This window comes from Adiantum capillus-veneris, chromosome 4, assembly GCF_014529385.1.
Source record: "Adiantum capillus-veneris isolate H3 chromosome 4, ASM1452938v2, whole genome shotgun sequence".
NCBI lineage: Eukaryota > Viridiplantae > Streptophyta > Polypodiopsida > Polypodiales > Pteridaceae > Adiantum > Adiantum capillus-veneris.
This window is the reverse complement of record NC_140934.1, coordinates 8426338-8452238: the sequence shown is the minus strand read 5'-3', so window position 1 is coordinate 8452238 and position 25901 is coordinate 8426338. Positions and strand designations below refer to the sequence as shown.

Below are 25901 nucleotides of genomic sequence, written 5' to 3'. Positions count from 1 at the left end.
AAGTTCAAGGTAAAGACCCATGGTAGTCACCCACAAGACAATATAACCATCAGCTCCATCATGCATAGTATTGACTAAATACCACGACATCCCCAGTAATGTCGTCAGTGCCCAATAGTAGGTGTAGAACTAGGTACTAACATACGCCTACAAACAACACACACACACACACACACACACACACACATGAGTATACATCAACACAAAGTTCAGCATACTGAGTTTCTGTCATGTCTCCAAGATCAAGGGCAGACTCAGCCATAATGAAGCCTAGCACTAAAACAAGCATTAATAAAAAAAATTAGCACAAAAATGAGGTAGTTGATAGGGCATATGCAATGAAAAGAATTATCACAATATCAACCGGTCATAGCGCTTAATAATTATGTGACTCACGTGAGTGTAGCAGAAGGGATTATTTAATTTCATTTTTTCTCACATTTTTACATACAGATGGGTCCCATAAAATGGAATTGACAAAAAAAATTACAGATTGAATAAAAATAGGTTGTATTTTATTTGTAAAAAATTCACAAATATGGATTTTTAAAAATAGTCCTAGAACGCACGCGATATACAAAATTTATACATATAGACCTCCCCGAGACATGCAATTGCCTTCCAAACAAGAGCCACAATCTTCGCAAGCACGTAGAACAAGAATGCCTCTACTAGAGTTGATTCAATCAACCCTTCCTTACGGAAGTCGTTGAATGATTGAAATGAAACTCTTTCATTGTCGATATAGGTTGAGGAGAGAGCTTCTACATGATCATCGAAGAGGGATGGCTAAATTGCAAGAAAGGTGTTGAAAAAGAATCCAACAATATAATGAACAGTTTTGGTGAAAAATAGCTTCGTATATATAGAAATGATGATGAAAAGAGGCTCCCCCAAAGTAGATATGGCTATGGAAAGCTTCAAAGTGCAGAGAAATGCTACAAAAATAGAGCTTTTAGTCCCTCTAAAAAATGCCATGCAAGGGAAGAACTTCAAATTCAAGAAAAGGGATTCAGGCTCCGTTTTGCAAAGTCTCCTCTAACCCTACCTTGACTAGTACGTCCCTAGTACCTACCCCTACCAGTACTTGTGTGCTGGTCTCATTGTCCTTGGACCCATTGGCTCCATCTGCTTTTGTTGCCTCAGGTTTTGTTAATGCAATCATTGACATATCCTTCCCCTTTTTGAAGTGATCAATTCTGATGCCACAATTATTCTAGACATGTCCATAGGCCTTGCAATGGGTACATTGTGAACACTCATGAGATCTATGATATTTTGAGCTGCACTTTGAGCACCAAATCTCCAGCTTCTTAACTCTTTCTTGGCAATTCAACAATTTGTTATAACATTTCCTCTAGTTTCCTGGTCCATGATCCCTTTTTGAATGTTCTCGGGTTGACTGCAGTAAAAATAACAAGGTAAAGAGAGGGAATGGGTTCCTTCAAGATGGAGGGAAGGGAGACATGGTGGGAAACGGTATGGATGGTGTGAAGGCCTCTTCGAATGATGTCGAGTAGAAAATTAAGCAAGAGGTATCATGCTCAAGTGATGGGAAAGGATTGTATTTATAGGTGAAGTGGCTTGAAGAACAAAGGAGAAAAGAGGAGCCTTGTCATAAGTGTCCAACCACATGTCAAAAAAGTTGAAGAAGTATCCCAGCTTTGAAAATCTTTGCAATATGTATCCTTTGAATTATGTAAAAGAGTGGATAAGTGTCCCAACTTCTGTAAGCTTTACAACAAGTGTCCTTTTAAAGCCCTTTGACCAATTTGACAATTTTGACAAGTGGCAAGCCTAAAAAGACTTACTTATCAGGGCATTTGTAAGTTTAAGATTCACCATGGATGCAGTGTAGAAGATGCCCTACTACCTTCTCTTTAGAATGGGCTCCTCTGTGTGTGTGTGTGTGTGTGTGTGTGTGTGCGCGCGCGCGTGTGCGTGCGCGTGCGTGTGTAAATATTAGACATATTTTCTCTTTTGATTGGCTTATGTTTATGCATGTGTATGTGTGTGTGTGTGTGTGTGTGCGCGCGTGCGTGTGTAAATATTAGACATATTTTCTCTTTTGATTGGTTTATGTTTATGCATGTGTACACATGCCATATGATATCTTGCATAAATTACGATTGTGAGTTACTTAAATTGACTCTTGGGTTAATTCTAATTGAGTTCAATCCTAAGGTACTTGGATTGAGCATAAATTCATTCCCTTTAGAGAGAGGTTGCCCATATCCATTCCTCATCCTCTCTCTATTCTCTCCTTTTGTTTGTAATATATATATATATATATATATATATATATATATATATATATATGTATGTATATATACATATACAGAGCCCTTACAATGGAATCAAAGCTTTGGCTTGATCCTGACCCCTACTCATCTAGTGATTATAGACATTGCTTAAGTACATGATTGTTGGGAGTAATTATTGTTACTAGTGGAGTAAGAAAGTGCTATAATAGCAAACTATCAATAGGAGAATCGGTAGATCCAAGAGCACCTTCTCAAATTAAAGAAATGCAAAAACGAAAACGTGAAAAATGAAAAATTCTCCATCAAACAAAACAAAGCAAATGGGAAAAGCTCTTCAAAGGGAAATGAGACGATCAGGACTGTGATAGTCAAAGAAGCCGATCATGAAGCTCTCCCATCTCTAAAAAGCATGGTGTGTCAAGCAAAAAAAAGTGCTCAATATCAAACCAAAGAAAGAGAAACCGTCAAAGCCAAATTTTATCTTCATCCTCAAAGTTGTCTAGTGTCTCCTAAGATGGATTATCAAGTAACACGAAGTCTTTTCCCATCATAAAAGATCTCATCGTAGGCAAAGGCGCCAATTGTAACAGAATAATGCTAATAACTTTGAGTGTAGCGGAAATAGATTAGCCATGGTGAGAATTTCATTAAGAAGGGCCTAATGAAGATAAGAGAGAGCGCTAGGTTGGAGATAGCAACAATTTACACATTCCTAATTAACATGACATAAGCAATAGCTTGCAAAAGAGAGAGAAATAGAGAAATTGACAACAATTGAGGACTGGACTTACTTGGAGCCAATCCCCCCTCCAATAAGCTTTTGTATCATAGGTTCCCCCATGATGAAGAGAGACTTGGTACAATACAATCTTTGTGTTCCTTAAGACCACTTTGGTGTCATGAAGATGGAAAGCTTCATGCACCAAACTTACGCTTAAAACAACAATAATCTACTTGAAATAAATAAGAACTTGTCTCCGACCGCCGCAGTCCCAAGACCTCAAACACCTTCAAAGGTGGAGAGAGCTAGTAGGGAGTGAGGAAGATGAAGACAAGAAGATGTATCTCTAAGAGAAAGAAGTAGTATCCTCACTTGTTATCACTCTTAGAGCATATCTTAGCATAGTAATAATGAAGATGGAGAGATTGATAAGCATTCCTTTGAGCATAAATCTTGGTTGGATTTGCATTCCATCTCTCCACTTCTCAAGCTTGGAGAAGGAGATGACTTGTGTGCACAACACACAATGGGCGAGTGTGTGTGTGTGTGTGTGTGTGTCTTGTGGAGTTTATAAGAAAGAGAGAGGATTCGATTTTGCTACTTTCCTCTTGTTACAAGCCTATTGCCTCAAGCCGTGGACTAGCCAATGAATGGCTCTAGTCGTAACAAGCAAGGGGTATAAAATTTGGACAAGTATCCTCCTTTCCCCTCTTTTGAGAAAAATATCTTAATTATTTGATTATAGCATTTGGACAAGTATCCTCCTTTCCCTCTTTGAGAAAAAGATCTTAATTATTTAATTGAGTCTAAATTCTCATTGGACCTTCCTATAGGTCATCCAATAGGATTCAAAAACATTATGAGGATAATAATACTATGGGCCTGGCGTGTGCCCTTAATGCCTCTTGAGTATTGGGCTTGTATTACTGTGTGTGTGTGTGTGTGTGTGTGTGTGTGCGCGCGCGCGCTCTCATGCCCCTACCTTTAGGGCTAATATTTCACTTGAGCACCTCAAGCAGCTTAATTATTATGCACGATAAGCACCTCAAGCAAGCACCTTAGTCATCAAGCAAGACAAGCATCTCAAGCACCTTAATCATCAAGCACGACAAGCAGCTTAGTCATCAAACATGGTAAGCACCTCAAGCACCTTAGCCAGCAAGCACAACGAGCACCTCAAGCACCTTAGTCATTAAGCATGACAAGCACCTCAAGCACCTTAGTTAGCTCAAGCACCTCAAGCACATGTCTAGCTTGCCTAAGGTCTAAAGTATCTAATGATCCTATGTCTGAGGACATTTAACATTAAACTTTGGATGCTTTAATGAAGCTAACCCTATGGTCTTTTAAGCTCCATTAGATGCACGTTGCTCTTTGATAGACTATCTCCTTTTGGATACCTATTGAAATGTAACCATATCTCCTCTTGGTCCCTACTGAGGTAAGTCTAGAAGCACTTATTGCACATTTCTCTTTGGTAAACCATCTCTTTTTGGACCCCTATTGAGATGCAACCATCTCTCCTTTAAGTCCCCTGTTGAGATAGGCCTAGAAGCACATATCTATATCTTAACTCTTGTTCCCCTTTTATCTTCCCATATTAAATGATCATTTTAATATGAGAAAATCGTTTGGTAAATTTAGCTATTATATTTTATGACATTACCTCTTTCTTGAAATCATAGTCGTCCTCGACTATAAGGTAGTCCTCGACTAGTCATTAGTTCATGTTCCTTTGCGGGCAAAGGATCTCTTTTTATCTTATGACATCATTCCAAAATGGATGACTAATCCATTTGGTGCTCGGGAGACTTAACTACCGCAAGCATGTATTCTCTTTAGTCCATATCATACTTCTAAAGTAAAGTGACAAGTTCTACTTGGTGTTTGGGAGACGTTACCACAAACATGATCCTAAGCATGCATACTTCTTAAATTTTGTGCACAATAAAAGAAAGAGAGAGTCTTATAAGACAAAAATAAAAATAAATTTTCATAAACTTACTCTAAGGCATCATTGTAAGTATTGACAAGGTTCATATTATCCTTAAGCTAGGTTCCTTGCATCCATCTAGCATCTTTAAACGAATATATCTTAAACTTTATAAGATATTATTTGATAACCTTACCATTTCTTAATACCTTGTTTTCATATCGTAGGATGGACTCAGATTGAGTACCTCTTCTTGATCTTCGGTTTTTGGAGGGACCGCAACAACTATTGCTTCTTATGGTGGCGCTCTTTTGTAAGGCTTAAGTAGGCTCCCATGGAAAACATTGTGCATGAGCCAATGGTTGGGTAACTTTAATTGATAAGACATCTCATTGATTGACTTAAGAATTTAAAAAGGACCATAGTAACTTTTTGCTAGTTTAGCATAATACTCTTGGTGGCCCATAGAGTTCTTTCCCATAGTATGTTTTAGACGAGCCTTAAGAAACTTAGTAAGACCCAATTATTTTTTCCTTAGAGGGTAAGGCTCTTCTGTGCTTATTAGCAGCATGCCTTTTTTCCTTTGCTATGAGATATATATAACCTCTTTAATCTTTGGAAAAGATTCTTGTAAGTCTCGGATGTATTCATCAGCAGCAAAGATCTTCCCATGTACTTTAAGTAGTAAGGGACTTTTGGATCTTTTCTCTTTAACCTCGAAAGGTGTTTTTTCCCTAGAAGTATGCACAATGTCATTTTACACATACTCTATAAGAGGTAGTTACTTCTCTCATTGAGAACATTGACTTACTTCCATGAAATAGGCTTTTAGTAGATCAAGAATCGTTAGTTTAGTTATTTCACTTTGGTCATCCGTTTGTGGATGATAAGCTGAAAGAGAAATTTAATATAATTCTTAAATTCTCAAAGAGACCCTTCCAAAAATTATTGGTCATTCTAGGATCACTGTCCGACACTATGGATCTTGCCATGATACTTAAAAATTTGAGATCTCAAGAGGGTTATCGTTTGATGTGCCTTAATAGTCTTTTTGACAGGCGTAGAGTATGTTTTCTTGCTAAGCCTATCAACTGAAACACTCCAAGGTGCTTCCCTCAGTCAAATTTTGACTTTTGGCATACCACGCATTCTGGAACATACTCTTGTATGTTTACTTTTCATGGTAGGCCAGCAGAAATACATTTCTACTCCTGGAAGAGTAGATTGTGGAATCTCTCTTTGCCCCTTATAAAGAGAAGCATGGGATTTATACATGACTTTCTTATTGTATGGGTAAGTAACACATAGCCTATTGCCGTTAATAAGATAGTCATCCTCCAAGGTGAATGGTTCTTTTTGTTTCCTAATGCGAAGGCTGTAGTTACATACTTAAAGTCTCGGTCCGTAGCATACTCATCTATCATAAAAGATAGATTATTGTGAGTTCCTATTGACATCACATTTATCATTGGGTGTCGTGAAAGTGCATCGGCCACTTGATTGTGCTTGCCAACAATGTGAGTAATATGAAATTTAAATTGCGAAAGAAAATTTGTCCATCTCATTGTTTGTCGGAGATCTTGGTTACATCATGAATTTCTTGAGACTTTGTGATCTATTCATAGGATGAATGGAGTCCCCAAGAGTTAGTGTTTCCACGTGTTTAGGACATATAGAACGGCTAGTAGCTCTTTTTCGTATTTTCTAAATACTTGTTTATTGGAGTTGAGTCTTCGACTCTCATATGCTATGGCATGCCCTTCTTGAACCAAAATAGATCCAAGGCAATCACCACAAGTATCACATTGGACCTCAAATGGATTTGAGAGATCTAGTAGTGTAAGCACAAGTTAAATTAAGATTCTTCTTAAGCTTCTCAAAAGCTTCTTGCTCTTTTGCAGTCCATTAATACTTAACGTTCTTTTTCATCAAGTCATTCATGTAATGGGTCTGCTATTAGCGAGAATTTTTCTATGAAGCGTTTATAATATGCACACATACCTATAAAGCTTCGTAGCTCCTGTAGATTCCTTATATTAGGCCATTCTTTTATTGCCTCTAACTTTGTTGGAACCATATGGGTGCCATCTTTAGAGATAATGTGACCTAGATATTGAATCTCTTGTAGGAAAAATTCACTTTTTTTATTATTAATGAAAAGCTTATTCTCTCTCACAACTTGAAAAATTACCTGGAGGTGTCGCTCGTCAAGAGAATTTGAGTGGCTTGAAGATTTTTGTCCATTATGAGTTTGAATGCGGCTTGAGAATTTGTAAGGCCAAAACTTGTAACTTATCAAATAGATCTTCTACACGCGGTACAATTTTTTTTTTTTTTTAATATAGTGATTTTATTTAGTGCTCTATAGTCGAGACACTTGTGATATGTGTCGTCTTTATTTTGCACTAAAAGTACTAGTGAACATCATAGAGAGGAGATAGGCCTCACCATCCCCTTTTCCACCAATTCATGCACTTGCCTTATGATCTCCTCTTGTTGAGCTTGTGAAACTCGATAAGGAGTTTTATTAGGCGATGAGCTTTCTGTAGAAGCTCTATTGCATGGTCACCATCCCCTCATTTTTGAGATAGCTCACTAGGGATGTCATCAATGAAAACATATTGGAATCCATTTAAGAAATTAGACTCTAATTCCTCTTGATTCTCTTTATTGCTAATTGTGAAAACATTAGAATCGTTTACAGATTCTCTAACAAAAATCATATATGCAAAGTATAGATTTTCATTGACTTACCAAAAGCAAGCGTATTTACCAGGGATATAGTGTTCCTAAACTCATTAGCATCTATGTACATGACCTTTTTCCGATATTTGAAATAAATTCTCCTTTCAAGGAACTTCAAAGTGGCAACCATGTGAGTGAACCATGGTGCCCCAAAAATAACATCCTCATGTTTGAGAGGGAAGATGAAGAAATCCTCTTTGTCCACATAGCTTTGGACATGAAGCCTCAATTTTTCAATTGAGGGAGTAATTGAGACATCTTGTCCCTTGAAAGCTATATCGGCTTTCAATGCATCTCCCATCTCGCGGACTTGTATGCCTAGCTTGGTGGCCAACTCCGTGGATATGAAGTTGTGAGCCAAACCAAGGTGAAACAAAATAAAGACATCATGCTCTCACACATTTCCCCAAGAATAAGAAAGAAGAAATCCTTGGCAATGAGCATCCTCTTTTGGAGCTTCAACCATAGAGGCTTTAGGCAGCTTATTGTGCACATTTCCTTGGGGGCAAGCACGATAGGCATGTCCTTGCTCCCCGCACTTAAAGCACCGTTATCTTTGCAATAACTCTCTACCTCCTCGGGAGAAAGACAATTCTTGCTTTTGTAGACTCCTTTTCCTTTACCTTTATAGTTGTTGCTAGAGTTGCCTTTGGAAGAATTTTGAGCATTATTCTTCTCTCTAGGTTCATTTTGCTCTTTAATTTCCATTAAAATTCCTCTTAGCCTCTTGTTGGAATTTGATTTGCGAAGTGACCACACTATGATGTATGACCGCAGAGATGATCCTAGGCCGTTGAGAGTTGACATATTCGACCATACCTTCAAAAAGCCGTTGTTTTTATTCTACAAAAGTCTATCTTTTTGTAGACAGTGTCTTTGATATGTAAATCCCAAAACTTGACCATATACTTGTGGATAGACTTGTAGGGAAACAGCTTCAAGCTTCACCATTCAATGAGAACTTTGTCTTTGGCATCGCTTGTAAGAAACTGCTTCATTATGGAAGCTCTTAGGGTTTTCCATGTTTTTGGAGCTTTGTCGTTAGCTCGTAGGCTAGCCCACAATTGCCTGGTGGAGCTTTGAAAATGCATGGCTGTCGTAGCTTGGAGGATTCCATGAAGCCCTCATCTCCAAAGGCCGCCTCAAATTGTTGGATAAAGGCCAAGACTTTGTCTGTGTGGCTGTGTCATAATAGGTGAGAAAAGAGATGTTCTTCCCTCCTTTCTTGAACTTCTTAAGCTTATTGAACCTTTTCCAAGTAGCATAGGATTTTTAATGGCCTCTCCTCTTGGGTTCTTTAAGGGAAAAAAACCATTACTTTCATCGAAAGAGGAGGAAGGCGATGAAGATCGATAAGGGAGTGACCTCTTTCTCTCCTTTTTCTTCCTTTGATTCCCCTCTTCCCTTTTGAGATTACGATGATCAGGAGTATGCGGAGACATTTTCCTCTTGGAAAGCTCTCTCTTCTTGAGGAATTTCGAGATCCCATGGGTGCGAAGTTGTTGGTAAACTTTACCTTGTAGGGCGGGGTTGCCCATAACTTGTTGTTGCCTAGCGACAAGAGAACTCACAAGCATAGCATAGGGGCACCATTAGTAGCACCTTCATGTGCAAAATCAAAGTTATCGATATTGATTCTACTCTCTTTATTATTATCAGCCATGCTAAAAGAATTTATGTATAAACTTATTCTTTGGCAACTTCAAAGCCCTAGCTGCTACTCCTCTTAGCTCTTGAAAATTAGCACTCAAGCATCCACATGCATCGTGGACAATTTAAGGACCTCTCTTCTTAAGCAAGAAAAGAAAAACCAATAGATCTGATACCAATGTCACAAAATTGAGCTAATAACTTTGAGTGTAGTGGAAATAGATTAGTCATAGTGAGCATTTCGTTAAGAAGATTCCTAATAAAGATAAGGAGAGTGCTAGGTTCGAGATAGCAACAATTTACACAGTCCTGATTAACATGGCATGAGAAATAACTTGCAAAACAAAGAGAAAAAAAGAAATTGACAAAAGTGGAGGATCGGATTTACTTGGAGCCGGTCCCCCCTCCAATAAGCTTTTGTATTATAGGTTCTCCCATGAAGAGATACTTAGTACAATACAATCTCTTTGTTCCTTAAGACCTCCTTGGTTTCATGAAGATAGAAAGCTTCATGTACCAAAACTTATGCTTAAAACAACAATTTATCTACTTGCAATAAACAAGAACTTGTCCCCGGCCGCAGTCCCAAGACCTCAAACACCTTCAGAGATGGAGAGAGCTAGCAGGGAGTGAGGAAGATAAAGAGAAAAAAATGTATCTCAACGAAAAAAGAAGTAGTATTCTCACATGTAATCACTCTTAGAGCATAGCTTAGCATAGTAATAATGAAGATGGAGAGATTGATAAGGTTTGTTGTTCATACTTCATACCGCTCTAAATCCCTCTAGATAATGTAATCTCGAGGAACTCATCGATCATGCAAAAAAATGGGGGTTGGAACATAATGGTGGTAACAACCTTCCACATAAGATAAGAAGAGGGTCACAAATCTAGAAGGAAATTCATTCCCTAAAGAAAAAAAACCAACAATCAAGACCTCTACTAAAGTTTAAGAAGTTCCAGCTAAATCCACGTGTTACTACTACTCAATTCCGATACAATTTATATCCCAACGAGAAGAAAAATTCCAAATATGAAAAACGACAACATTTAAAAGTAAAAAAGTGCTTTAAATGTGGAAAAACTAGACACACAGAAAATCAATGCCCTAACAAAGGGCATGACAAACCTTCATCACTAAAGATCAATGTCATCCAAGATGTGGAGGAAGATACAAACCATACCTTAGAGATATGCAAACTTTCAAAAGTTTGGGGTCAATTCGAAGAGAAACAATCTCTCTTCTTGATAGATCTATCTAAAGAGCTTGGATTGTAACATGGACATGAAGATACCCTTGGAGCTCCACCAAGATGTCCTCCCTAATAATGGCGATTCAATGCAGACTGTAGTTCCCTACATTGACAAACTAAAGTTTCTACTTCAAGGATATTCTGACCATGACACTTTTTGCATTCTAGTCTTGATGGGTCAAATGTGATTCTTGGTTTGCCACTCTGAGAAAAAGATGGTGGAATTCAAACACAAAGGCAAGTGATACCCAATTCAAGTCGGAGCTAGTGGAGATCTAATTCCCATGGTAAGTTACATGCAAGTTTCTCATGCCACTAAGGATTACCGGCTCCTTCCAACATTGCACCTTATCGAGTTAGATATCCCCAACAAGAGAAAATTAGGAAGAAACTGAAAGACCTTTCTAGCCGTGGGTTAGTTAAGCCTATCAGCTCACCTTTTTGTTCTCCAATTCTTGTTGTTCAAAACAAAGATGGCACATTTAGAATGTGCATCGACTATCGATCACTCAACCAAATCAAAATAAAGAATAGATTTCTTATCTCTAGAATTGACAATACCTTGGATCGTCTTGGAGGTGCCAAAATTTTCAACCGCATTATGGAGGAGCACATATCACCAAATCAAGGTAATTGCACAAGATAAAGACAAGAAATATTTTCGTACTTCATTTGGTTGATATGAATTCCTGGTGGTTCCGTTCTAAATTAATAAATGTGTCAACCAGTTTCAACCGCATGATGGAGAGTATCTTTAGGAATCACTGTCAGTATATCGGTACTTTCTTATCATATTCTTGACTTTATCAAGAATGAAGAGAAGCATCTCTAATATCTAGAAATGGTTTTGAAAATACTTCTACGAAATACTCCTCATAAATGGTAAGAATAGTGAGTTCTTCATGCATAAGAAAAATTACCGTAAGACGTAATCCTAAAAGGATCAACTTATTCAAGAAGGGCCTTATCTTCGTGATCTGCATGAGGCACGATCTTTGCTTGGATTATGCTCTTACTATCTCCGCTTCATCAAGCATTTTTCCCACATAGCCTCTCCTCTTTATGACCTCACAAAACAGAAAATCTCTTTTCAATGGAAGGAGAAAGAGAAGGCATCTTTCAACAAGCTGAAAATAGCTCTCACATCAAGCCTAGTACTCATCATTCCAAACCTAGCAACACCATTCATGGCTGAAGTAGACGCATAAAAAGATTTCATCGGTGCTATGTTGAATTAAGAAGGCCAATCAATAGCCTTTCAAAGCCAACGTCTTAATGATGCAAAGAAGAGATATGCCATCTTTGAGAGAGATTTGGTTGCTGTACATGCTTTATGACACATATGCAATTAATTAGTTTATTTCAAAAGTTCATTAGAAAGTGAATGAGGTACAAAAGAGCCTCTTTATTTTGTAGTTTAAGGACATGCTTAAGGTTAAAGCCAAGTTTAACCAAGCCTAAAAGGAGGGGCAAAAAGGTCTATACTAGACTTTTAAGAAACGCTATTTATATATTTTGTTTTTAAAAAATAGACAAATTTTAACCAAAAAAAAAAGTAAATAATGGAATTTTATAATATATAGAGTTAAATTTTATGATATATAGAGATGAATTTTAAAATGTCTTTTTTGTGCCCCTGACCTCTCTCTCTCTGACATTGAAACCACTCTCTCACGTTGAGGTCATTAACAGAAGCACTTTTCCGTCCTCTCCCCATCAAAAAAGTAAATTTTCCACATTCTCTAACTGTATTCTCTCTCTAAAACGTGAGCTCTCTCTCTCTCTCTCAATCAAAATTGAAGGGACATTCTGTGCTGCTTAATTCTGACAAAAAAGTGGAGATCCTCTAAGGTTGCACATCTGCTCACTCTCCATACTTCTCCATATCCAACTCCATCTTAGAGCAATGGAATACTCCATTCTCTGTCAGCAGTAACATTTCTCTCTAACACATCCATGAGCAACCATTTGAATTCAAAGGAGACTAACTAGCATTCCCTCTCTTTCCTTCCTCCACAACAACATCCAAACCTCGTCTCTGAGTAATCTAGATTTCTTTCCTCCATAGCCAACATCCTCCGCTTGTAGCTATCACCATTACACCTTCTCTCTCTAATTTGCTTGATTTAGCTAACTCCAAATGTTATTCAATCCCCTTTTGTTTCAAGACATTACTAAATAGGCTAAAACGATATCATCTAAATGCTGACGGTATTCAGCTTTCTTCAATGTTATAGAAGCAAGAAAGAAACTCTTTGCTACATATTCTTCGCTGCAAGAGAAGTATGTGAAGAACTTTCAACAAGTCAAAGAGGAATCCAATGAGAAGACCAAGCAACTCAATGATAAAATGGCTAAGCTCAAGCAAAAATTAGAGCAACAAAAAAATGAGCAGGAGCATCAGTTGGACCATTACGTTCAACTATTGCATGTAATGTACGTAATCAAATCAATCATCTCACACCCATTTCCCTTAAAGAGACAAGCGACGTCCTTGCTATCTTCAGGTGGTGGAGCTCGAAAAAAACATATCTATCAAACTAGGTAAGGGCAAGAATACACGCTTTCGATTTGCTATATTTTTCGCAGGCTCCTACAATCTACATAAATTTAGTTCAAATGAAGATGGGAGCTAATTCCAATGCTCAAGCAAGAGGACGTACTCTACAACACCACATCGTCAAGCCAAAGGAGTTGTGGAGCTATTGGATGGTCCATACAATGCTAGCATTGCCAAAATTTTGTGCCATAGATATTTCGAAGAATTGAAGAACATTGTGTTGCCTCAAGAGATGATGGGAGGTATGTGACAGTGCAGGAATAAGTTTCAATGCTTACGAAGCCTTCTACAGAACTGTCATGTTAGGACACGGAACAAAGAGACTATTTAGGTTGTTGCCAACACCTTACATTGTGAGCATAGCGAAGAAATGCACCAATAATGATGTTGGAACCTTGTTAGGTGGGTTTGAATATATGCAAGATGTCATGCCCTTGGAAGACAATAATGCTTTTGTTGCAGCGAGTTCAACAATGTGTATGTTGACTTGTTGTCAATGATCAAGTTCTATGGGGCGACACATGAAGAGTATGATGATAAGGTTATCTTTGTTATAAAGCTTGATAAGTGTCAGGTTGTCAAAGGTCGGCGTCCCGAAAGGGTAAGCATTACATTGATGAACGGAGCCTTGGTGGGCGTCAATATTAAAATAAATGCCAATTAGAAGGGACTTGGGGTTCAATCGGAAAAGAAAATTTGGTGGCTTGTAGATTTTTATCTCCCACATGAGACACATGAGTCTCTCAAATGATATCTCAATCACACGCCAATCGATTCCGTCATTCCGCATCGATAGGAAGGACGAAGATTGCAAATGGAAAACTTTGGTACGTTCTAAGTTGAATGGCATTTCGCAAGCGACTTGAAAAATCTTAAGGGATCAAGCAAGGTGAAATCAAAACATGGACGGTCCAAATTAGAATCCTATTCTTCAAATTCCACTAATAAATTGTACATGTGTGCACTCTTCATGCCCATCTACGAATTCTGGACAAGTTGTTAATGCTCCATACTAATTATTCTTGGAATGTGGAGCCTGCAGAAAAAAGAAAAAAGTATGTAAGAGAACTTGAGGCTATTCTATCAAGTGTTGGTATCCATGGTGGAGCAACTGAGCTATCAAGGGACAAGAAGGTATCTGAAAATACACAAGATCACCCTAATAAAATATGTATGGGTGGTGGTAAAGCGATGCATTTTCCTTCAAACTATTATGACTCACAAAGATCCATTGAGTTTCAATTGTGAAAAAAGATGCGTGACATAACCACCTACAGAGGTAACAAAGCAACCCTTGGAATTAAGCGCGCTCGTGCATGGGAGATTGTTGATGATATTTGTCATCTACTTGGAAAGGAAATGCTAACCTATGACAATATCTATCCCTCAGTTTGCAATCAATAGTTTCACAACCAAAATGATTGATGCCTTGGAAAAAAACACACATAACACAGTACATGGTGGGATAAACACTTAATCTCTAGAGTCGAATCCAGTGAAAAATTTGAAAAAAGTGCTCATTCTAGGTCTAAAGTAAATAATCGCGATTATTTACTCTCAGCACAAAAGTGACCAAAGTTGATATCAGAGACTCTATGCATGTGTACAAATATCTTTTGTAAAGGCCCATAAAATTTGGATCACCAAACTGACCAAAAACTTGGTAAAAACTAAATTTTGTACCGATTGTCAAGAACTTAGTGTAAATTGAAAAAAAAATGTTCAAACTCAATGAAACTTGATTCATAGGCTTATATTGATGTGATAGACAAGTGTACATGCTCAATTGAACAAAAAGATGCAAAAATTTGTCAGTGGTAAATAATCGCGATTATTTACTTTTCGCGATTATTTACTTTTGTCCCATTTTTCAACTTTTTGGACCAAACCAGCATACCACTAGTTTTAGCATATTATATTAAGCCCACAAACCAATTTGGTAAGATTTGGATCATTGGATTGAAAATTGTGGCTAAATTTGCAAAGTCAGTCTATAGACACACAACTGATGACTATTTCAGCAGAAATTATCCAAACTTGATGAAACTTAGTTAGGGAGCTTAAGTTGAGCTGCTTAACAGATTTGTGTCAATATTGTGACAAAAACTTGCATAAAAATAACAAGAGTGAATAATCGCGTTTATTTACATCTGCTAAAATTGAATATTTTTGCATATTTGAGTATATCACAAGGTCAAGCATATGAAGTAGACCACACAAATCAATTTTGATGAAATTTAGATCACAAAAGTGAGACTTAAGCCAGATTCTTGAAAACTGGGTCTGCGGACACAAAACAGTTGATAACTTGAAGAAATTTTATTCAAACTAAGTGAAACTTGTCCAAAGATCTTAACAAGTTGCATACTTGGCAAGCCAAAAAGTATAAAATTTTGGAAAAAAGTAAATAATCGCAATTATTTACAACTGATACACAGACACAAACTTTTTGACTTTTGAACTTGTACAGTGTTAAACCAACATAATACAAGGCCACCGGGCACTTTTTGGATTCAATCGGATCCAAATTAGTACTTGTTCACGCAGTTTTTAGGTTGCAGATTAGTCCTTCGGCTTTTTGAAAAGGTAGAATCTGAAAGTCTCAACTACTGACTCGCTTAGCTCTACTTGAAGTGATACACATAGACCAGTCGCAATATTTAGCAAAAATTGGACAGTCTTTGTGAAAGATTAGGTAACTTAATTAAAACTGATAGTAGACCAGGAATTGAAAGCGTGACAGAAGTTGCAATCAAGTCAAGTGCAAGAAATTGATAACCAGTCAATCCGACGGTAAGTACTCTATCCAGGGCTTTACAAGTCTATATAAATCTTAGATCTGGTCGTATACTAGTAAATCAAGGCATATTTGGAGAGACCTCTCGTAGGGTATCCACCGAAGAGAGTGAATCAAAGCGACCACTTAAACTATCTTTGAAGAAGTCTCAGACACTTTTTCAGAATCAACATTTGAAATATCTTCCTATTCGACTCATTCAGAAACCGGAACGACGGTGCGTTATAAGCACATACTCTCCTTTTATAAGACTGATCGCCATGGAGCTCAGGTTTACCTGGATCCTAATGAAGAGTATACTATTCGCATTGATGACCATGACATAGAGTTTGAAGAGGAAATCACGGCAAACAAACAAGAAAAAATATACCTTGAAAAAAAATGGAACTCAGTATTTACAAGTTGAAAACTCTGACGTGATAGACAAATGGGGGTTAGAAGTAAATACCATAATTCCAGATATGGCAGCAAAAGAAGGACCACGGACTTTAGAATTCGAGAGATACAATCAAATTGATTTTAAGCCTTTAAAACGGCTTAATACGGATAATCCTAGGATCACAGTCTATTGTTGGGAGGATAGAAACGTCAAAGAACTTCTATGGACTTCTCATGTCAAATCAGGACAGTTAACACCCATGAAGATAATTTATATCTTCAAAATCAAAGACAAGGGTCAACAGATCTACCAACCTACCTATTTAGGGATTGTTATAACAATAACTTCGTTATGATGACTCCTGAGGAGGTGGAACAAACCAAAATACCAAGGATACTCCATAAGAGATTCGATATTGGGCCAAGGACCAGAAACTATTCCAAGAGATGAACTCCGAGAGATATCTTTTGAGAGTAATGTTAAAAAACCAGCAACCACCTCATCCTCACGAAGAAAATCGGGGACACTAAAGCCAATCCAAGGCTACATGAGTCACTATTTCCAATAGACTAGTTTGAAGGACTAGGGACAAGACCAACTGCCAGGAGAACAGGAGTTGAACCAAATAGACGTGTCAGACCAGCTGATTTTCAAAAATGGATCAAAAAATACAGTGAATCTGGGGATCCACATGACCACTTAGTAATTTTTAAACAATTCTAAGAGCAGAACGCATATTTGATTTCCATACTCAATTCGAGGGATTTGGAATGAGATTAGAAAGAAAAGCATTGACATGGTTGCCACCAAGGTCAATCGTGGACTTAAATACATTAGCTCAAGGATTTGTAGCTGCATGTTCCAAAACGAACATCAGTCATAATACGGTAGCTCAAATCTATAGCTTCAAACAGAAACAAGGTGAGTTTGTTAGGGATTGTGCAACTAGAATGAAACAATACATTGCAAGATGCCTAAAGCTAGAAATACCTGCGGAAGAAAGACTAGTATCATTGTTTTTAGAGGGATTGCTAAACAAAGAACTTCATGCTATATTGTATAGCAAGAAGCATATGACCCTAAAAAAGTGTGTATCAGCTGCTACTAACTTAGGAGACAATTGTGATATTTTCAATGAAGAAGATGTCCCTAAGGATAACCAAAAGAAGAAAACAACATCAACCAAACCAGCACAAGTGGGAACGGCTGCTGCAGCACAGCTTACAGTCATAGAAGACATGCTCAAAAGAATGAATGACATGATGAATAACATGCAAAAAGCACCTATGAAGGGACCAAGTATAACCGGCCTGCACAACGTAGAGGGCGGTACTACTTCAATTACCAGTTAATTTTACACACAGCACTGAGAAGGGTAGAGAACACAGTTGCGTCCAGCGACTAGAATGTCACTGTGCACATGAGACCGACACCCTGTAGGCCCCAAAGACTGACGCCCCTTTCGGTATTTCTTTATTCAAATTAAAGTAGACGATCCGACCACTTAGCACAAGCTTTCACAAAGTGTCCAAACCTGGCGAGGGCTGAAAACACACGTTTTCGACCTGATTTTGGCAGCATAACGACGCAAAAACCCCTGTAGGTCAAAAGCACCTGTCTAGGACGGATTCCCTCGCTATCTAGAAGCTTTCTGGTGAGCTGTCACAGAAATTCAACGGACTTGAATTCCCTTCTTTTCATTGTCAGGTGCCCAAAAGCCTGTACACGCATCCCAAGGGTCTCACGAGGCTCCCCCGGTGTTCCCTTGCAGTTTAGGTGTGAAACCCTAGACCTACAGAAAAACACAGCAAGCTGTAATTCGCTCTTTCGGATCGTTCTTAGTGGAACGAACACGCCTACGCGTGTCCCAAGGGCTCCCGCACACAATGCGACAATTCCCCTGTCAATTGGACGGTTTTTCACGCGAGAAAACTCTCCGAACTCGCAATCTTTCGCGATGGAACTGTGCATACCTATGGGGGATTAGCAATTAGCTAATCCGGTTCCTGTTCAGAAGGCTCTTGCCTTGGCAAACGCGCATAAACCCCCAGAACTGTACATGTTCATCTGAGTAGCCCAACTAGTGGGGCATTACCATAGGTGCCAAAGGGGAGAGAGAGATGCACGAGAGCAAATCATCGCGCTACATGAGACAGAGGAGAAGGCAAGCTTTCCATTAAACCTGTAGACCTGCACCCACTACTCACACACACACTGTAGCTCACTTACATGAGCAAAAATCAGCCCCAACCTCAAATGGGCGCCCCCTCCAGCTGAGGTGTCCTGCAAATGGCTCTACAACTGCCAAGTGTCCAGTTTGCCCCTTTGAGTTAATTCCCTAGTTCCCACTCACTTATAAAGTTGTAAGTAACTTTCCGAGTGGCCCAGATTTCATTTGGTGGGCACAGGCTTCGATACTCATCAGAATTCAGTTCTAACTGGCCCGATCAGTCCCCGACTGACCAACCCAGACTCCCGATGTGAGAAACCTATTCGGCCGCAGCCGTTTCACACTGGCCATGCAATGTCCACTTGCACTTTTTCAAGGGTCCCGGGGAAACAAGTAAAAATAAAAATAAATAAAAATATTTAGTGCTTATTTACGGAAGGCAACAAGAAAAATACACCTCCTGGTGACACACCCCACCCTTGAAATACTGCAAGCTCCTTGCTTGCATGCCAATAATACATGCAGCATTTCCTGATATCACATATATTCTATGATGGGAATCCAAGATATACATGCTTCCGAAAATGTAGCGTTGGACGATTAAACAATCCCACCAACCTGGCTACGACACATATATCAAGCATAGAAGTCTTCTAGTGTACTCTCAAGCACAAACTTCTCTAGCTAAATTTTGTATGGAAAGAGTAGATAAAATTGCTTAAGTACTCTCTTCAGCATCATGAACCATGCTCTTGCCTTGCCCAGAAAAGGCTACATCAAGTCACTATGGGTTCCATCTGAAAGGCTTCAAGATACAATTGCAATAGCTAAGGTGAATCAACCAATTCAAACTCTTCCATCCATTTGGCATCCAACAATGGATAGTTCTTGAACTTCACCAAATAGCGTCTTGCAACCTTTTCTCTAACCTTTCTTTCTTTATGTGCCAATATCTGTTCAGGAACAAGGATTTCATCCAATTCTTCCACTTCGGGTTGTTCCTCATCAAGCATATTCTCTGGCACATTACCAACAAAGGGTCTTAGAAGGCTGACATGAAAAGCATTATGTATTTTCCAACCTTCTGGTAGCTTTAACCTGTAAGCTACATCGCTAATCTTTTCTGAAATCTGAAAAGGACCATAATATCGCATACTGAGCTTAGGAAACAAGCGTTCCTTGCCTTTCCTTTTCCTTAACCTGGTCTTTTGAAAGCACAAAAGCACCCAATCACCAAGTGAAAATACAAATTCACGACGGTGACGATCAGCAGCTTTCTTTTGCTTAGCCTGAGTCTTCTCAAGAGCAATCTTTATCTTCCTGCATGTTTCATCCATATCTTGCACATACTTCTCTGCCTCAAAAATCTTGTCCTTAGTCTGCAAAATGGGCGGGACCTTCTTTCCTTCTTCCACTATCTCAAATGGTGCCTTACCTGTTGACGTATGCACAGTGTTATTGTAAGCATATTCAACCAATGGAAGGTGGTGTTCCCAAGTTGTCTTATGCTCTGATACATAACATTTGAGCAAGTCCAGGATAGCAGAATTTGCCTCTTCTGACTGTCCATCAGTTTGCGGATGAAACGAAGAAGAGAACTTTAGCGTAGTGCCCATGTTCTCAAACAATGCCTTCCAGAAAAGACTCTTCATACGTGGATCCCTGTCATTGACAATTGACTGAGGCATCCCGTGATATTTAAAGATATTGCTCATGAATATCTTGACCATGTATTTTGGCTTTATCTTCTTCCTCACAAGAATGAAATGGGCCTGCTTACTGAATCTACAAATGATAGTCCAAATCCCATCATTGCCTGTTTGCATCCTTGGAAGATCAAAGATAAAATCCATTGCTATGCTTTCCCATGGCCTATCTGGGATAGGCAATGGCTGCAACAATCCCGGTTGCTTTTGTCTGTCAAATTTGACTTTTTGGCATACTAAGCATGATCTTACAAATGTGTCAACCTCTTGACGTAAAGTTGGCCAATAGAAGAATGTCTCAACCCCTTTCATTGTCGCATCAATTCCACGATGCCCAACATAAGGCGGAGCGTGACTTTCCATCAAAATCTTTGGCTGTAACTGTTTAGTAACGCATAACTTTCGATGCATCATAAGAAAGTCATTCTTAAGCATATAGTGCTCATGATGTTGCCCATCAACAAGCTGGTCATAGATCCTTGCAAAATCTAAACCTTCAGCATATTGTGTTTTCATTTTGTCTAGTTCACAATGGTACGGAATTGACACTGCTGAAATTTGGGGCTTTCGTGACAACGCATCAGCCACCACGTTCTTTTTCCCTTGCACATGCACAATCTGAAAATGGAACATTGACAAGATATTTGCCCATTGCATGTGCTTCTCAGACAACTTCGTCTGTGTAAGAAAATATCACAAGGTTTGATGATCTGTTTGGACAACAAAATCAGCCCATAGCAGATAGTGTTTCCAACTAGTGAGAGCATGAATTACTGCCAACAATTCTTTCTCATAGACTTGCAAGTTCCTTTCAGTCTTCAATAGAATTATGCTCTCATATGCGACCACTCGGCCATTCTGCATTAGAACTGCACCAAGACTATGGCCACACGCATCACACTGAACCACAAAAGGTTTGGAAAGATCTGGCAAATGATCACCGGATCTGAAGTCAGCTTCTCTTTCAAGTGTTTGAACACTAAAATTTCCTTGGCTTTCCACTTGAAAGTAACTTCTTTCCCTTGCAATGCATGGAGTGGAGAAGCAATCTCAGCAAAATTGCGGATGAACCTCCTGTAGTAGGAACATAAGCCTAGAAAGCTTCGAATGTCATGTACGCACTTCAAGTCTGGCCATGACCTAATTGCTTCCACTTTAGCGGGATCCATGCGTACCCCATCCTTTGAAACAATGTGCCCAAGGAAGTGAATCTCTTGCAAAAAGAATTCCCTTTTCTTCACATTAATGAGTAGCTTGTTCTTACGTAACTCATTGAAAACTGCAGTCAAGTGATCCCTATGCTCCTCTTCGTACTTCGAATAGACAATCATGTCATCAAAGAAGGTACCCACGAAGTTTCTATGTGGTCTAAAAATTCTGTCCATCATTCTATTAAACGTGGCAGGAGCATTTGTGAGACCAAATGGCATGACAAGAAACTCATAGAGACCAAATGTTGTCCTGAACGCAGTCTTATGGACATCTTCTGGCCTAATGCGTATCTGATGGTAGCCACTCTTTAAGTCTATCCTTGTAAACAATGACGCTCCCTCAAGCCGATCAAGAATGTCATCTATCCTCGGTATGGGGAACCTGTCCTTGATGGTATTCTTATTCAAGGCACGATAGTCAATGCACATGCGCCATGAACCATCCTTCTTCTGCACTAAGAGTACAGGTGAACAAAAAGGGGAGGAACTGGGCTGAATCAGCCCCTTCTCTAAAAGCTCGTTGACCTGACTCATAATCTCTTTCTACTGAGCTGCACTAACCCTGTATGGTGGTCTATTCGGTGGACTAGAACCTGGCACAAGATCTATAGTATGGTCCTCAGGTCTCTCAGGAGGTAACTCCCCTAGCAAAGAGTCCGAGAAAAAATCCATTGAAACCACTCAAAAAAATTGACCTGTCTTTATCTAAGGTAGACAAATTAGATACAACTTTAGGTACTTCTTTTGCAAAGATCAAGTACGCAGAAAGATGATTCTTTACTACATATGAAATAGCAGAAGCAGAAACAACTGGAACAGACTCGCCTTTAAGCTTTACATCAAGGACATGAGTCTTTTCTCTATGTACAAGGGTAATCTTTTTGTTGTAAGTAACCACCATAGCATGCAACCTGTAACACCATGGGATACCCAGTAACACATCACAGTCCTCAAGTGGCATAATATGAAATTCTTCCGTATCCACGTAGCTCTGAATGTGCAGACGAAGCTTCCCCAAAATGGGAGTAACAGGCTCTGAATGACATGGGCATGCCAAACCTGCTTCCCTTGTCATACCCATCTCCTCTGCACGAATGCCCAACATTGATGCCAATTCTGGTGATATGAAATTTGCACGGGCTCCTGGATCAAAGAAAACCAGCATTGTCTGGTCTCTAACTTTGCCCCAAGCTCTGCACAGCTCCGTGGCATCTGTGTTTGGCTGGTCTCCAACCAAATCTGGAACAAGTCCTACACTTGGCTTTGGCTTCTTCCCTTTATGGTCCGACTTGTTATCCTTATCCTGTGACTTCTTCTGTGGGCATTCATTTGCAAAATGCCTTCTTGTTCAAAAATATAGCATTTCTTGGCCTCCCTAAGAGCTTTCCTTTCTTCAAAAGTTTTGCCATAAAAATGCCTTTTTTGTCCTTGTCCTCGTCCTGAAGAAGATTTAGACTACTTCTTGGACGTATCACCTTCTTCAATGAAGGGCTTTTTTGTGGGAGGCTCAGAAGGCTTTGCTACAACATTGTCCTTGGTTGAAAACTGTTTGCCCTGGGACCCTTTCTTGTGGCTATTAAATCCATCGGAATCTCCCTTCGACAGATTGTTGGCCACTCTTGCATTCTCTATCAACTGAAACATATTCATGACAGTAGTCTTTGTGCAATAGTCCCTGATTTTCTTGGGCAATCCGCAACAATACTTCTCAATTTGTTCTGACAATGGCACAAACCTGTAAGAGGTGACTGGCAACAGTGCGACCCAAAACTGTTTATTGTACTCTTCCATATATCGCACACTGTTTAGCATTCAACTCATGCCATTCTATCATCACATCCACTTCAAAAGTGTTTGTCAACCATGCAGGCACAAAAAGCTGTTTGAATTGGACCCACGTTGTTGGGGCTTGACCCTGGTTCAAAAATGCGGTCCACCATTGAAGCACATTCCCTTTCAAGAAAGTGGAAGCCTTACGTATCTTTGAAGATTCCGTGAAGTTTCCTCTAGATAAGCTGCATCGAACTGCTGTATGAAGGTCAAAGCCTTCAATTGATCCTCAATTCCTCTGAAAGTTTCAAACTTCACTCCCTGCCCACCTTCCTTGTAATCGTTAAGCTCACTCAAAGGAGCCACATTATCATAAACAAGTGCCTGTAGCAGTGGTGCTCCATGATTGTTCATTCCAGCACTTGCATCAACTGTTTTATCTGTCATATCTGCATTTTGTACGTATGGCTGCGAACAACCAGCCATACCAAATTGTGTTCCAAGCACTCGAAACTGGCCATACGCACCCTGAAAACCAGGTTGGACACCCATGTTCGCGTACATAGGGTTACCCATGCCTGTTTGCATTGTCCCGAACACATTCCCTGGTATATAACCTGTGGAAGGTCTAGCCATAGCTTGAAACACTGAACCACCTCCAAAATAACCAGGATAAGTATTAGGTAATGGAAGGGTCTGACGCATAGCGTGTTCATTGCTCCCTTCACCATTCACAAACAGTTCTTGTCCAGCTAAAGCAAGTTGCTTTGGATCATTGGACACCGCTAGTTGCTCAACCACATAGGCTTTCCCTCGAGCATCATGAGTCCTCTGCGCATTGGAAATCTCCCTTTCCTGCAACGGCTCAGTCATGCCCTGTGTAGGAGGCTGAAAGCCCTATGTCGGAGCCTGTAAGAACTCCTGCATCCTTGGGTTGTTAGCCAACTGCTGAAACATGTCCATGCAGCAACGCAGTTGAGTTCTAAACCACATGTCCTCTTCTTGAAGAGTTGAAGGAAATTTCTCTGTGCCATGTGAGGAAGATCCCTCTTCAGGTACTTAGTCTCTCTTCTCTGCCATAACGACAAGCTCTGTGTTGCTTTTACCCACAACATTCCACGCTGCACTTTTTGAAGAAAAAGTGACTATCCCGTCGATGGAATCATCTAACCGGCCTGTACAACGTAGAGGGCGGTACTACTTCAATTACCTGTTAATTTTACACAGAGCACTGAGAAGGGTAGAGAACACAGTTGCGTAGAATGTCACTGCGCACACGAGACCGACACCCTGTAGGCCCCAAAGACTGGCGCCCCTTTCGGTATTTCTTTATTCAAATTAAGGTAGACAATCCGACCACTTAGTACAAGCTTTCACAAAGTTGTCCAAACCTGGCGAGGGCTGAAAATGCAGGTTTCCGACCTGATTTTGGCACCATAACGACGCAAAAACCCCTGTAGGTCAAAAGCACCTATCTAGGACGGATTCCCTCGCTATCTAGAAGCTTTCTGGTGAGTTGTCACAGAAATTCAGCAGACTGTAATTCCTTGTTTTTCACTGCCGAGTGCCCAAAAGCCTGTACACGCATCCCAAGGCTCTCACGAGGCTCCCCCGGTGTTCCCTTGCAGTTTAGATGCGAAACCCTAAATCTGCAGAAAAACACAGCAGGCTGTAATTTGCTGTTTCGGATCGTTTTTAGCGGAACAAACATACCTACGTGTGTCCCAAGGGCTCCTGCACACAATGGGACAGTTCCCCTGTGAATTGGACGAATTTTCACGCGAGAAGACTCTCCGAACTCGCAATCTTTCGCGATGGAACTATGCGTACCTATGGGGGATTAGCAATTAGCTAATCCGGTTCCTGTTCAGAAGGCTCTTGCCTTGGCAAACGCGCATAAACCCCCAAAACTGTACATGTTCATCTGAGTAGCCCAACTAGTGGGGCATTACCATAGGTGCCAAAGGGGAGAGAGAGATGCACGAGAGCAGAGGAGAAGGCAAGCTTTCCATTAAAGCTATAGACCTGCACCCACTACCACACACACACTGTAGCTCACTTACATGAGAAAAAATCAGCCCCAACCTCAAATGGGCGCCCCCTCCAGCTGAGGTATCCTGCAAATGGCTCTACAACTGCCAAGTGTCCAGTTTGCCCCTTTGAGTTAATTCCCTAGTTCCCCCTCACTTATAAAGTTGTAAGTGACTTTCCGAGTGGCCCAGATTTCATTTGGCGGGCATAGGCTTCCATACTCATAAGAATTCAGTGCTAATTGACCCGACCAGTCCCCGATTGGCCGACCCAGACTCCCGATGTGAGAAATCTATTCGGCCGCAGCCGTTTCACATTGGCCATGCAATGTCCACTTGCACCTTTTCAAGGGTCCCGAGGAAACAAGTAAAATAAAAATATCTAGTACTTATTTACAGAAGGCAACAGGAAAAATACACCTCCTGGTGACAACAAGACAAGGGATACCTCAGTAGGGACAACCAATTAGGACGCAAAAATGGTGTGCAATCGAGGATAAATGGACCAACCATGAGACCAATGAGTGCTATTACCGACCAAAGTATGATAGAAATATTCAATATGTACATGTGAGACCACAAGAACAACCCATGTACAGATATCAGCCTAATATGGCCCCAGCTCAAAGACCACCGATGAGTATAGAAAGACCTCAACCCGTGTTGGGTCAACAGCCTCCATATCCGGGACATAATGCAATGTCTGTAAAGT

General features: G+C 39.8%; 1 long non-coding RNA gene across 14 annotated transcripts in view; it reads right to left on the bottom strand.

The window, feature by feature from the left end:
* The window catches only part of LOC147458667 (uncharacterized), a 96752-nt gene that overhangs the window by 46193 nt on the left and 24658 nt on the right, over window positions 1-25901 (bottom strand). The window contains exon 3 of one of the 14 annotated variants that reach the window (XR_015187788.1): window positions 258-276. The exons of 10 other annotated variants lie outside the window; for them this stretch is intronic. This is a non-coding gene — a long non-coding RNA (uncharacterized LOC147458667). Of the gene's footprint in view, window positions 1-257; window positions 277-11143; window positions 11634-13988; window positions 14163-25901 lie in introns of those variants that run through there. 3 more of the 14 variants (XR_015187773.1, XR_015187777.1, XR_015187780.1) reach the window with 3 other exon arrangements.